Raw genomic sequence first — 16,140 nt, 5'->3', positions numbered from 1 at the left:
GTCTGCAGAAAGAAATTCAAGGTAGCAGAAAGGGAAGGAAGAGAGTTATCCAGGAAAGATGCTCTGTATATCCCCCTATTTCCCCACTCCCTCAATACTTGTTTCTGGATTGTTCTGGTAGATATGCTAGTGAATTCATCAAATGTAAGAAAGAAAGGCGACACTCAGAGACTGTGTGTGTGTGGCTCCTAGTAGCTTAGGCTAAGGGATGCCCTCCTAGGGAAGTCAGCCACCACTCAGCACACGCCAGAGTTCTCACAGGACAGACCCCCTCACACAGGGACACTTCTCTCCCCAGGAAAATGCCTCACACTTTTCCCCACACACAGGAAAAGTGACACACAAATTGTGTCAAGGGGGGGATTTTGGAGTAACCAGGTTTCTCAGTTAAACATATTCTGTTTAATATTTCCCTGGGACTCTCTCCCACTCTAACAATGACATAATCCCATGGAACATTCCTGACCAGGATCTGCCACCATCCCCTTCTAGAAGGAACTTTCGTTGTTGTTGTTCAGCCACTCAGTTGGTTTCGAATTTTTGTGATCCCGTGGAGTCCTGCATGCCAGGCTTCCCTGTCCTTCACTATCTCGAGGAGTTTGTTCAAACTCATGTCCATTGAGTCGGTGATGCCATCCAACCATCTCATCCTCTGTCATTCCCTTCTCCTCCTGCCCTTAATCTTTCCCAGTATCAGGGTCTTTCCCAATGAGTCAGTTCTTCCCATCAGGTGGCCAAAATATTTGGAGCTTCACCATCAGAACTTCCAAGGAATATTCAGGGTTTATTTCCATTAGAACTGACTGGTTTGATATCCTTGCAGTCCAAGGGACTCTTAAGAGTCTTCTCCAGTACCACATAGGCCCATTTGGAATGAGGCCTACCATCCTGACTCTATCTAAAATTCCTCCACCCATCCAACGGGTGTGGCCAATGGCTATAAAAAGAGCTAGAGGAACTCCGTCTTCTGTCACGGAATTCACTCAGAATCCTCATCTCTTCAGGGCCAGCTGGGCCACTCCTCCGTGAGCTACCGGGTCGCTGGACACCAGCTTTAGCTGCTGCTCCCAGACGTCCCCTGGCCTGAGCCCCAGCTGAGCCACCCTCGGCCGTTTTGTTCTGCACACCATGGAGTGATGTCAGCCTTGATGAGAGCACCAGGACTGACCTGCAGCCTCCACTCTGACCTCCACCTCTGGTGGCCCTGCAGCCTGGGCCCCTGGCAGCACCCGAGGGAGAGGAGGACAGAGATCACCCCCCACGGCCAGCAGGGCCTGTCCCTCTGCCGGAACATTGGCTTACAGCCACAGAACAGTGGCCCACTCCTCACTGTTCTCAAGGAAAATTCCGTCCATTTTTCCTGCCATCAGATCCAGGAAAAAATTAAACTCCAAACAGAATAGTCTCAGGCTTTAGATCTCCTGACCTTGTTCAGGCTTTTATCTAAGCTCCTCTTTATCTCTGCACTCCTTGGTGCTGACCTGATGTTATTTGAGTGAAAAGCATTGGTCACAAAGAGGACAGTATAGAAATGGGGGAAAAAAGAGAGTAACTCTACACTGGAAGAACCTCACAACACCTGCTCAGTCGGGTCAACATCACCAGCAGGAAGTTGCATTAATAGAATTACCTTTAATATGATGTGATGAAAATGACTCTTTACCTCTGTGATAAATAAAACCTATAACCCTAATCTAATCATGAGGAAAATACCAGACAAATTCCCAATAAGGGACATTCTACAAACTACCTGACCAGTACTCCTTACAACTATAAAGACATCAAAAACAAAATCCAAGAATCTCATAGGAGATATGACACCTAAATGTAACGTGACATCATGGATGGGGTCCTGGGACCACCACCACTAACAAAAGTACATTAAGTAAAAGCTAAGGATATCTGAATAAAGTAGGTTTTAGTTAATAATCTTGTATTATTATAGGGTTATATTAACTGCAGTTTGACACATGCATAATGGTTTATATTGAGAATGGATGCCAGGACAAGCTATATACAAATCCCTCAGCTGGGTCCTGGACAAACAGAATCTTGAGCCACAAACTGGAGCTCAATCTGCAAGCTGAGCAACACTGAAGACCCCAGCTTGGGGGAAGGTGGGACAAGTAGGAGGCGAGTCCCTGGGCTCCAGGACTGCACGATAGGAAAAGAGATTCAGAACTTTTATGGATTTTCAGTGCACAGTCCTAGAGTCCTAGGATATTCAGATCTGCTGGAGGGAGGGGAAGACTTTGAAGTTATTATAAACCACCTGCCCCATGTCAGGGAAACCAGGAGGCTCAACTGGAGACATACTAGAAGGTAGGCTCCAGGAAGTCAAAGAGGGAGACCACATAGACCGACACTACAGTAGGGTTCTGATGCAACTGTTACAATTCAGTCCCCAAGCTGATACAGTCTATTAAGTAAGCACTCACATTTTTCAATGAACATGGAAAATGATTTGGAAGGAAAGAAATAGAACTGTCACTATTTGCAGACGACATGACATTGTGTATAGAAAACCTTAAAGACTCCATCAAAAACTGTTAAAACTAATAAACAAATTTGGTAAAGTTGCAGGATACAAATCAGTAGACAATCTGTTGTGTTTCTTTACAGAAATAACAAACTATCAAAAAAAGAAATTATGAAAACAATTCCATTTGCAACTACATCAAAAGGAATAAAACATCTAGGAATGAATGTCACCAAGGAGGTGAAAGATTTGTGAATTGAAATGACAACATATTAATGAAAGAAACCGAAGAACAGAAATAAATGGAGAGTCCATGCTCATTGATTATAGGAGGTAATGTTGTTAAAATGTCCATACTATCCAAAACAATATACAGATTCAGTGCAATCCCTATCAAAATTCTAATGGCATTTTTCATAGCAATAGAACAAGCAATCTTGAAATTTGAATGGAACCACAAAAGCAATCTTGAGAAAGATGAACAAAGCTAATGGCATTAAGTTCCCTGATTTCAAACTATATCATAAAACTGTGGTAATTAAAACAGATATGGTTTTGATACACAGAACAATGGTATAGTCCAGAAAGTCCAGAAAGCAATGCATGCATGTGTGGTTGATTAATTTACGACGAAGGAGCCAAGAAGATACAACTGGGAAAGAAGAGTCTTTTCAGTAACTGATGTTGTGCAAACTGGGCACAAGCAAAAGAATGAAACTGGACTATACATCTTACATCATTCACATAAATTAACTCAGAATGGATTATAGATCTGAGTGTAAGACTTGTAACAACAAATCTTCTAGAAGGAAACAAAGGCAATAAGCTCCTTAACACAGTGTTGACAAAGATGCTTTTGTAATCTGACACCAAAATCAAAGGCAACAAAAACAAAAATAAACAAACTAAAACTGAAGTACTTCTGCACAGCAAAGAAAACTATCAACAAAATAAAAAGGCTACTGACTGAATAGGAGAAAATAATTCTAAATCATATACTGGAAAATGGGCAAATCACTGAAACATACAAAAGACTCATACAACTTAGTAGGAAAAAAAAAAACAAGCAAAAAATGGTTCAGAAATGGGTAGAAGATGTGGATAGACGTTTGTCCAAAAAGAATACACAGACAGCCAACAAATAGATGAAAAGATACTCAACATGTTATTACCAGGGAAATGTAAATCAAAATCATAATGAAATAACACTTCACACCTGCTAGAATGGCTATAATCAAAGAGACATCAAATAATAATAACAAGTGTTGGTGAGGACTGTGCAGAAAAGGAGAGCCTGTGCACTGTTGGTGAGAATATAAATTGGTGCAGTCACTATGGAAAACACTACGCTGGTTCATCAAAAAACTATGTAAAACAGAACTCCCATATGACCCAGTAATCCATCTCATGGTATTTATTCAAAGAAAATACAAACCAATTCTAAAAGATATATGCACCACATATTCTTTGCAGCATTAGTTAAAATAGGCAAGATATGAAAACAACCTAACTATGTTCATGAACAAAAGAATAAGGATATTATTAAAATGTATAATAGAATAGTATTGAGCCATAAAAGAGTGAAATCTTGCCATTTGCAACACCATGTATGGACCTGAAGGGTATTATGCTAGATGAAACAGGTCAGACAGAAAAAAATATATATCCTGTGGTCTCTTTCATATTTAGAATCTAAAAAAACCCAGCAAAACAAAACAAAAAACCAAACTCATAGACACAGAGAAAAGATTGGTGGTTGAAAGAGACAAGGGGTGGGGTGGGAGAAATGTGTTAACTTTTTCTTTTTTAGTTTAAACACATTAATGCATGTATATGGAATCTAGAAAGATGGTACTGATGAACCTATTTGCAGGGTAGCAAAGGAGACGAAGACACAAAGAACAGACTTGTGAACACAGTGGGGGAAGGAGAGAGTGGAGTTAAATGAGAGAGTAGAATGGAAACTTATATATTGCCATGTGTAAAATACATAGCCAGTAGGAATTTGCAGTATGAGGCAAGGAGCTAAACCCAGTGCTCTGTGACAACCTAGAGAGGTGGGATGGGAGATGGGAGGGAGGTTCAAGGGGGAAGTGAGGCTGATTCTAACAGATCAAACCAATCAATCTTAAGGGAAATCAACCCTAAATACTCATTAGAAAGACTGAGGCTGAAGCTGAAACTCCGTACTTTGGTTATCTGACGCAAACAGCTGACTCACTGGAAAAGTCCCTGATGCTGGGAAAGATTGAGGGCAGAAAGAGAAGAGGACGTCAAAGGATGAGATGACTGGATGGCATCACCAATGCAATGGACATGAACTTGGGCAAACTTCAAGAGATGGTGAGGGACAGAGAGGCCTGGCAGCTGCAGTCCATGAGGTCACAAAAAGTCAGACATGACTGTGTGCCTGAACAACAACAATAAAGGCTAATTTATGCTGATGTATGGCAGACATGAACACAATATCGTAAAGCAGTTCAGTTCAGCAGTCATCCTCCAATTAAAAAAAAAAATGTTAAAAGGAAAAAAACTGAGTAAAAAATATAACTTTGCTGTTCAATAGAATCTAACACAACATTGTAAAGCAACTATTCTTCAATAAAAATTAAAAGCCCATTGAATGAAAAATAAAATGCACATGGATTCCTATGGTTTGTCAGATACCACACAAACACCTAAGGTTTGTAATAGAAGTAAAACAAAATCTTATTAGCTAATATTAATGAAGGTGAAAGTCAATGTGAGTTATAGAAAAGGTTTACATGTAATTGCTTTACTCTCTAGTACTGAGGAAAAAGCAAACTTTGAACATGGCTTTAATGTCAAGTTTGGGAGAGCTGGAACTGATACATGGCAAATTACTCAGACGGCTTCCCCAGTGGCTCAGTGGTAAAGAATCTGCCTGCAATGTGAGAGTTGCAGAAGACTCCAGTTCCATCCCTGAGTTGGGAAGATCCCCTTGAGGAGAGCATAGCAACCCACTCCAGTATTCCTGGCTGGAGAATCCCATGGACAGAGGAGCTTGGCAGGCTATAGTTCATGGGGTTGCAAAGAGTTGGACACAATTGAAACGACTTAGCTTATATGCCTGCAAATTACTTAGAAATGTATGTGGTAATCAATACCTTTATGAACTTCTCATTATGTGCTAGGCACTCTGATGAGCCATTCACACGTGTCATTTCCTTTCATCCTAACAAATACTGAGTGATGGAGGAATTGTTATGTTTATTTTACAGGAGAGAGGACTACATATAAAAGTTTTTATGTAACTTTTCCAAGATCACTTGAGTAGTGACACTGACATTGAAACTGACAGTCCCAGAGTGAAACTGACAGTGGGGCCCGGACTGCTGACACTGGGTCAGGCTGAGCACTGAAGAACTGATGCTTTCAAACTGTGCTGCTGGAGAAGACTCTTGAGAGTCCCTTGGCCACCAAGGAGATCAAACCAGTCGACCCTAAAGGAAATCAACCCTGAACATTCACTGGAAGGACTGATGCTGAAGCTGGAGCTCCAATACTTTGGCCACCTGATGCAAAGAGCCAACTCATTGGAAAAGACCCTGATGCTGGGGAAAACTGAAGGCATGAGGAGAAGGGGATGAAAGGATGAGTTGGTTGGATGGCATCATTGACTTAATGGACATGAGTTTGAGCAAGCTCTGGGAGATAGTGAAGGACAGGGAAGTCTGCCGCGCAGCAGTCCATGGAGTCACAAGGAGTTGGACACAAGTGAGCAACTGAACAACAGGCCCATTCTGGCAAATGGGTTCATATCAGGGTCTCACAGTTTGTAAGCAAACAGGTCCCATTAAAATGCTGATAACTTAAACACCATGAGCGAAATAATCACATCTTCATTGCACAGCTGTCATTACGTAATGGCATGTTGGAGTCAGAGCAGGTTCAAATCCCAGTGTCACGTTTTGGAAGCTGAGTAACACAGAGTAAGTTACTTAACCTCTCTGGGTCTACGTTTTCTTACCTGCAGAGAGGATTTTAATATTATCACTCTCAATGGGTTGTCATAATAATTAAATAGGCTTTTGTAATATAAATTACTAGCACTGTTACGGTCACATAATAAATACTGACTTTAAGAATTCTTTTTTAACAGAAATGGACTCACAAATATAGAAACCAAACTTATTGTTACCAAAGGGGAAACATGGAGGGGATGAGTTAAGAGTTTAAGATTAACACACAGAGGAGCCAAGATGGCGGAGGAATAGGACCGGGAGACCACTTTCTCTCCTACAAATTCATCAAAAAAGCAATTGAATGCTGAACAAAGCTCACAAAACAACTTCTGATTACTAGCAGCAGACATCAGGCGCCCAGAAAAGCAACCCATTGTCTTTGAAGGGAGGTAGGACAAAATATAAAAGATAAAAAGGGAGACAAAAGAGCTAGGGATGGAGACCCATCCCAGGAAGGGAGTCTTAATAGAGGAAGTTTCCAACCACCAGGAAACCCTCGCGCTGGTGGGTCTGAGGGAAGTTTTCAAATCTCAGAGGGCAACCTAACTGGGAGGAAAAATTAAATAAGGCCCACAGATTACGTGCCTAAAAGCAACTCCCAGCAGAAAAGTACTCCAGACGCCTACACCCGCCACCAGCAAGTGGGGGCGAAACGGAGAGGAGCGGGAAGCATTGCTTAGGGTAAGGACGGGGCCCGAAGGCGCTGAGAGCAATCGGAGGGAGCTTTTTTAAACTGTGGGATAGCAAAAGAGAAAATTAACTGGCCGGAACACACTGTCGGCGGTTCGCAAAACAAAGGGACTGAGAAACTCCAGAGAAGAGCCAGCCCATCCCCGCTGGAGGTAGGAGGCAGGGGGGAGGGGAAAGGGGCAAACTCAGCCCCAGAGAAGGCATCCCCTCCCACACTGCAAACAGGCCCCCGGTTCCTATCTAAAGACTTCCTGAGACCCGACTGGCGGCGCACGCTGGGCCGCGGAGGGAAAAAGCGCGCCGTACCCGGGGAGATTGCACCCAAGCCTCTGGCTGCCTGAGCCGCTCGCCACGGAGGGAAAAGGCGCGCCGCATCCGGGGAGAGTGCGCCCAAGCCTCTGGCTGCCTGAACCGCTCAGGCCAGGGAAGGCACAAAACGCAGGAGCAACCGAATCCGCGCTTTTGTGGAGTACCTGAAAACTGGAACCGCACTCAACGCAGGGCCGGCTCCATATAGAGCAGCCGGGAGCCTGAGCAGTGTTAGACGGCGAAAGCACTGACACCCGTGAGTGGGGCAAACCCAGTGTGACCGGAACACAGTGAGCGCTATCCACACGGAGCGGTATCTGTCTGCAGCGCCCCGCCCTCCCCGTAGCAGGACTGAACTGAACTAGCGAACCTAAATAAGAGATCACCTCCGCCCCCCTGTGTCAGGGCGGAAATTAGACACCAAAGAGACGGCAAACAGAAGCCAAATAAACAAAGGGAACCTCTTCAGAAAGGACGGGTGCAACAGATTAAAATCCCTGAAGGTAACACCAACTACACCGTAAGGGGCCTACAGATATTGAGAAGTGTAAGCTGGAAAGAGGAGCTATCTGAAATTGAACTGAACCTACACTGACTGCAACAGTTCCAGAGAAATTCTTAGATATATATGTATATTTTTTGTTAAATTAAAAATTTTTTTTCTTTCCTTTTTTTTTAAATTTTTTCTCTTTTATTTTCTTTTAAAATTCCCTACTACTCCCCCATTATTCCTCAACTTTCATTTTCATATATTTTTATGATTTTTTTTTTAATTAGGGGAAAAATTTTTTTTTCTTTCTTTTTTTTTCTTTTCTTTTTTTTTCTTTTTCTTGTTTTTCTCTCCTATTTCCTTTTAAAGTCCTCTAATACTCATCTATTATTCCTTAATTTTCATTTTCATTTCACTATAACCTTGCCAAAAAAAAAAGAGTGAAGCCCTATTTTTAAACTGAACTTCATAAATATTTCTAAATTTTGTGTTTTTGTTTTTAAATATTGTATTTCAAAGAGTCGAACCTCTACACTAGATTTTTAATCTTTCTTTTTCAGTATTTGATACAAATTTTGGACATTTAAGAATCTAATATTCAGTTCCCATTTCTATTCAGGAGTATGTTGATTACTCTCTCCCACTTTGACTCTCTCTTTTCTACCTCAAAACACCTCTATTTCCTCCTTTTCCCTTCTCTTCCCAATCCAATTCTGTGAATTTTTGTGGGTGTCTGGGCTACGGAGAACACTTTGGGAACAGATAACTGCGTAGATCTCTCTCTATCCTCTTGAGTCCCCCTTTTTCTCCTCCTGCTCACCTCTATCTCCTTCCTTCCTCTCCTATTCTTCATGTAACTCTGCGAACCTCTCTGGTTGTCCCTCACAGTGGAGAATCTTTTCACCATTAACCTAGAAGTTTTATTATCAGTGCTGTATAGTTGGAGAAGTCTTGAGACTATTGGAAGAATAAAACTGAAATCCAGAGGCAGGAGACTTAAGCCCAAAACCTGAGAAAAGCAGAAAACTCCTGACTACATGGAACATTAAGGAATAAGAGACCATCCAAAAGCCTCCATACCTACACCAAAACCAACCACCACTCAAGAGCCAAGAAGCTCCAGAACAAGACATACCACGCAAATTCTTTAGCAACGCAGGAACATAGACCTGAGTGTCAACATACAGGCTGCCCAAAGTCACACCTAACACATAGACCCATCGCAAAACTCATTACTGGGCACTCCATTGCACTCCAGAGAGAAGAAATCCATTTCCACGCACCAGAACACTGACACAAGCTTCCCTAACCAGGAAACCTTGACAAACCAATCGTCCAACCCCACCCACTGGGTGAAGCCTCCACAATAAAAAGGAACCACAGACCACCAGAATACAGAAATCCCACTCCAGACACAACAATCTAAAAAAGATGAAAAGGCAGAGAAATACCCAACAAGTAAAGGAACATGAAAAATGCCCACCAAATCAAATAAAAGAGGAGGAGATAGGGAATCTACCTGAAAAAGAATTTAGAATAATGATAATAAAAATGATCCAAAATCTTGAAAACAAAATAGAGTTACACATAAATAGCCTGGAGACAAAGATTGAGAAAATGCAAGAAATGTTTAACAAGGACCTAGAAGAAATAAAAAAGAGTCAATTAAAAATGAATAATGCAATAAATGAGATCAAAAACACTCTGGAGGGAACCATGAGTAGAATAACAGAGACAGAAGATAGGATAAGTGAGGTAGAAGATAAAATGGTGGAAATAAATGAAGCAGAGAGGAAAAAAGAAAAAAGAATCAAAAGAAATGAGGACAACCTCAGGGACCTCTGGGACAATGTGAAACGTCCCAACATTCGAATCATAGGCATCCCAGAAGAAGAAGACAAAAAGAAAGGCCATGAGAAGTTACTCGAGATAATAGCTGAAAACTTCCCTAAAATGGGGAAGGAAATAGCCACCCAAGTCCAAGAAACCCAGAGAGTCCCAAACAGGATAAACCCAAGGCGAAATACCCCAAGACACATATTAATCAAATTAACAAAGACCCAACACAAAGAACAAATATTAAAAGCAGCAAGGGAGAAACAACAAATAACACACAAAGGGATTCCCATAAGGATAACAGCTGATCTATCAATAGAAACCCTTCAGGCCAGAAGGGAATGGCAGGGCATACTTAGAGTAATGAAAGAGAATAACCTACAACCTAGATTACTGTACCCAGCAAGGATCTCATTCAGATATGAAGGAGAACTCAAAAGCTTTACAGACAAGCAAAAGCTGAGAGAATTCAGCACCACCAAACCAGCTCTTCAACAAATGCTAAAGGATCTTCTCTAGATAGGAAACACAGAAAGGTGGTATAAACGTGAACCCCAAACAACAAAGCAAATGGCAACGGGACCATTCTTATCAATAATTACCTTAAATGTAAATGGGTTGAAAGCCCCAACCAAAAGACAAAGACTGGCTGAATGGATACAAAAACAAGACCCCTATATATGCTGTCTACAAGAGACCCACCTCAAAACAAGGGACACATACAGACAAAAAGTGAAGGGCTGGAAAAAAATATTTCACACAAACGGAGACCAAAAGAAAGCAGGAGTCGCAATACTCATATCAGATAAAATAGACTTTCAAATAAAGGCTGTGAAAAGAGACAAAGAAGGACACTACATAACGATCAAAGGATCAATCCAAGAAGAAGATATAACAATTATAAATATATATGCACCCAACATAGGAGCACCGCAATATGTAAGGCAAATACTAATGAGTATGAAAGAGGAAATTAATAGTAACACAATAATAGCGGGAGACTTTAATACCCCACTCACAACTATGGATAGATCAACTAAACAGAAAATTAACAAGGAAACACAAACGTTAAAGGACACAATGGACCAGCTAGACCTTATTGACATCTATAGGACGTTTCACCCCAAAACAATCAACTTCACCTTTTTCTCAAGTGCACACGGAACCTTCTCCAGAATAGATCACATCCTGGGTCATGAATCTAGTCTTGGTAAATTCAAAAAAATTGAAATCATTCCAGTCATCTTTTCTGCCCACAGTGCAGTAACATTAGATCTCAATTACAGGAAAAAAATTATGAAAAATTCAAACATATGGAGGCTAAATAACATGCTTCTGAATAACCAATAAATCACAGAAGAAATCAAAAAAGAAATCAAAATATGCATAGAAATAAATGAAAATGAAAACACAACAACCCAAAACCTATGGGACACTGTAAAAGCAGTGCTAAGGGGAAGACTCATAGCATTACAGGCCTACCCCAAGAAACAAGAAAAAAGTCAAATGAATAACCTAACTCTACACCTAAAGCAACTAGAGAAGGAAGAAATGAAGAACCCCAGGGTTAGTAGAAAGAAAGAAATATTAAAAATTAGGGCAGAAATAAATGCAAAAGAAACTAAAAAGACCATAGCAAAAATCAATAAAGCTAAAAGCTGGTTTTTTGAAAAAATAAACAAAATTGACAAACCATTAGCAAGACTCATTAAGAAACAAAGAGAGAAGAACCAAATTAACAAAATTAGAAATGAAAATGGAGAGATCACAACAGACAACACTGAAATACAAAGGATCATAAGAGACTACTACCAGCAGCTCTATGCCAATAAAATGGACAACTTGGAAGAAATGGACAAGTTCTTAGAGAAGTATAACTTTCCAAAACTGAACCAGGAAGAAATAGAAGATCTTAACAAACCCATCATAAGCAAGGAAATCGAAACTGTAATCAGAAATCTTCCAGCAAACAAAAGCCCAGGACCAGATGGCTTCACAGCTGAATTCTACCAAAAATTTAGAGAAGAGCTAACACCTATCTTACTCAAACTCTTCCAGAAAATTGCAGAAGAAGGTAAACTTCCAAACTCATTCTATGAGGCCACCATCACCCTAATTCTAAAACCAGACAAAGATGCCACAAAAAAAGAAAACTACAGACCAATATCACTGATGAACATAGATGCAAAAATCCTTAACAAAATTCTAGCAAACAGAATCCAACAACATATTAAAAAAATCATACATCATGACCAAGTGGGCTTTATCCCAGGAATGCAAGGATTCTTTAATATCCGCAAATCAATCAATGTAATACACCACATTAACAAATTGAAAGATAAAAACCATATGATTATCTCAATAGATGCAGAAAAAGTCTTTGACGAAATTCAACATCCATTTATGATTAAAACTCTCCAGAAAGCAGGAATAGAAGGAACATACCTCAACATAATAAAAGCTATATATGACAAACCCACACCAAGCATTACCCTCAATGGTGAAAAATTGAAAGCATTTCCCCTGAAATCAGGAACAAGACAAGGGTGCCCACTCTCACCACTCCTATTCAAAATAGTTTTGGAAGTTTTGGCCACAGCAATCAGGGCAGAAAAAGAAGTTAAAGGAATCCAGATAGGAAAAGAAGAAGTGAAACTCTCTCTGTTTGCAGATGACATGATCCTCTACATAGAAAACCCTAAAGACTCTACCAGAAAATTACTAGAGCTAATCAATGAATAAAGTAAAGTTGCAGGATATAAAATTAACACACAGAAATCTCTTGCATTCCTATACACTAACAATGAGAAAACAGAAAGAGAAATTAAAGAAACAATACCATTCACCATTGCAACAAAAAGAATAAAATACTTAGGAGTATATCTACCTAAAGAAACAAAAGACCTATACATAGAAAACTATAAAACACTGATGAAAGAAATCAAAGAGGACACAAACAGATGGAGAAATATACCGTGTTCATGGATTGGAAGAATCAATATTGTCAAAATGGCTATACTACCCAAAGCAATCTATAGATTCAATGCAATCCCTATCAAACTACCAACGGTATTTTTCACAGAACTAGAACAAATAATTTCACAATTTGTATGGAAATACAAAAAACCTCGAATAGCCAAAGTAATCCTGAGAAAGAAGAATGGAACTGGAGGAATCAACCTGCCTGACTTCAGACTCTACTACAAAGCCACAGTCATCAAGACAGTATGGTACTGGCACAAAGACAGAAATATAGATCAATGGAACAGAATAGAAAGCCCAGAGATAAATCCACGAACCTATGGTCACCTTATCTTCAACAAAGGAGGCAAGGATATACAATGGAAAAAAGATAACGTCTTTAACAAGTGGTGCTGGGAAAACTGGTCAACCACCTGTAAGAGAATGAAACTAGAACACTTTCTAACACCATACACAAAAATAAACTCAAAATGGATTAAAGATCTAAATGTAAGACCAGAAACTATAAAACTCCTAGAGGAGAACATAGGCAAAACACTCTCTGACATAAATCACAGCAGGATCCTCTATGACCCACATCCCAGAATTTTAGAAATAAAAGCAAAAATAAACAAATGGGACCTAATGAAACTTAAAAGCTTTTGCACAACAAAGGAAACTATAAGCAAGGTGAAAAGACAGCCCTCAGATTGGGAGAAAATAATAGCAAACGAAGCAACAGACAAAGGATTAATCTCAAAAATATACAAGCAACTCCTCTAGCTCAACTCCAGAAAAATAAATGACCCAATCAAAAAATGGGCGAAAGAACTCAACAGACATTTCTCCAAGGAAGACATACAGATGGCTAACAAACACATGAAAAGATGCTCAACATCACTCATTATCAGAGAAATGCAAATCAAAACCACAATTAGGTACCATTATACGCCAGTCAGGATGGCTGCTATCCAAAAGTCTACAAGCAATAAATGCTGGAGAGGGTGTGGAGAAAAGGGAACCCTCTTACACTGTTGGTGGGAATGCAAACTAGTACAGCCACTATGGAAAACAGTGTGGAGATTTCTTAAAAAGCTGGAGATAGAACTGCCATATGACCCAGCAATCCCACTTCTGGGCATACACACCAAGGAAACCAGATCTGAAAGAGACACGTGCACCCCAATGTTCATCGCAGCACTGTTTATAATAGCCAGGACATGGAAGCAACATAGATGCCCATCAGCAGACGAATGGATGAGGAAGCTGTGGTACATATACACCATGGAATATTACTCAGCCATTAAAAAGAATTCATTTGAATCAGTTCTAATGAGATGGATGAAACTGGAGCCCATTATACGGAGTGAAGTAAGCCAGAAAGATAAAGACCATTACAGTATACTAACACATATATATGGACTTTAGAAAGATGGTAACGATAACCCTATATGCAAAACAGAAAAAGAGACTCAGATGTATAGAACAGACTTGTGGACTCTGGGAGAAGGCGAGGGTGGGATGTTTCAAGAGAACAGCATTGAAACATGTATATTATCTAGGGTGAAACAGATCACTAGCCCAGGTTGGGTGCATGAGACAAGTGCTCGGGCCTGGTGGACTGGGAAGACCCAGAGGGATCGGGTGGAGAGGGAGGTGGGAGGAGGGACTGGGATGGGGAATACATGTAAATCCATGGCTAATTCATTTCAATGTATGACACAAACTACTCTAATGATGTAAAGTAATTAGCCTCCAACTAATAAAAATAAATGGAAAAAAAAATTGCTAAGACAATTAACCAGAAAAAAGAAATGGTAATTATGTGATGTAATATGGGTATTAGCTAAAGCTATGGTGATAACCATTTTGTAATATGTAACTATATCAAATCAACAGGCTGTCCACCTTAAAGTTACACAATGGTATGTGTCAATTATATCTCCATGAAACTAGAAAATAAATGAATAAAATTAATCAATATACTTTAAAAAAAAAATCATACACCATGACCAAGTGGGCTTTATCCCAGGAATGCAAGGATTCTTTAATATCTGCAAATCAATCAATGTGATACACCACATTAACAAATTGAAAGATAAAAACCATATGATTATCTCAATAGATGCAGAAAAAGCCTTTGACAAACTTCAACATCCATTTATGATTAAAACTCTCCAGAAAGCAGGAATAGAAGGAACATACCTCAACATAATAAAAGCTATATATGACAAACCCACACCAAGCATTACCCTCAATGGTGAAAAATTGAAAGCATTTCCCCTAAAATCAGGAACAAGACAAGGGTGCCCACTCTCACCACTACTATTCAACATAGTTTTGGAAGTTTTGGCCACAGCAATCAGGGCAGAAAAAGAAGTTAAAGGAATCCAGATAGGAAAAGAAGAAGTGAAACTCTCTCTGTTTGCAGATGACATGACCCTCTACATAGAAAACCCTAAAGACTCTACCAGAAAATTACTAGAGCTAATTAACAAATACAGTCAAGTTGCAGGATATAAAATTAACACACAGAAATCTCTTGCATTCCTATACATTAACAATGAGAAAACAGAAAGAGAAATTAAAGAAACAATACCATTCACCATTGCAACAAAAAGAATAAAATACTTAGGAGTATATCTACCTAAAGAAACAAAAGACCTATACATAGAAAACTATAAAACACTGATGAAAGAAATCAAAGAGGACACAAACAGATGGAGAAATATACCGTGTTCATGGATTGGAAGAATCAATATTGTCAAAATGGCTATACTACCCAAAGCAATCTATAGATTCAATGCAATCCCTATCAAACTACCAACGGTATTTTTCACAGAACTAGAACAAATAATTTCACAATTTGTATGGAAATACAAAAAACCTCGAATAGCCAAAGTAATCCTGAGAAAGAAGAATGGAACTGGAGGAATCAACCTGCCTGACTTCAGACTCTACTACAAAGCCACAGTCATCAAGACAGTATGGTACTGGCACAAAGACAGAAATATAGATCAATGGAACAGAATAGAAAGCCCAGAGATAAATCCACAAATCTATGGTCACCTCATCTTCGACAAAGGAGGCAAGGATATACAATGTAAAAAAAGACAACCTCTTTAACAAGTGGTATTGGGAAAACTGGTCAACCACTTGTAAAAGAATGAAACTAGAACACTTTCTAACACCATACACAAAAATAAACTCAAAATGGATTAAAGATCTAAATGTAAGACCAGAAACTATAAAACTCCTAGAGGAGAACATAGGCAAAACACTCTCCGACATAAATCACAGCAGGATCCTCTATGACCCATATCCCAGAGTATTAGAAACAAAAGCAAAAATAAACAAATGGGACCTAATGAAGCTTAAAAGCTTTTGCA

At 39.6% G+C, this 16,140-nt stretch overlaps 1 protein-coding gene across 1 annotated transcript in view; it reads right to left on the bottom strand.

The window, feature by feature from the left end:
- Positions 1-16,140, bottom strand: part of AGBL1 (AGBL carboxypeptidase 1) — a 595,368-nt gene that overhangs the window by 268,022 nt on the left and 311,206 nt on the right. The window lies entirely within an intron of this gene.

The sequence above is a fragment of the Odocoileus virginianus genome, chromosome 16 (genome assembly GCF_023699985.2).
Source record: "Odocoileus virginianus isolate 20LAN1187 ecotype Illinois chromosome 16, Ovbor_1.2, whole genome shotgun sequence".
Classification (NCBI taxonomy): Eukaryota; Metazoa; Chordata; class Mammalia; order Artiodactyla; family Cervidae; genus Odocoileus; species Odocoileus virginianus.
This window is presented reverse-complemented; position numbering and strand designations above follow the sequence as displayed.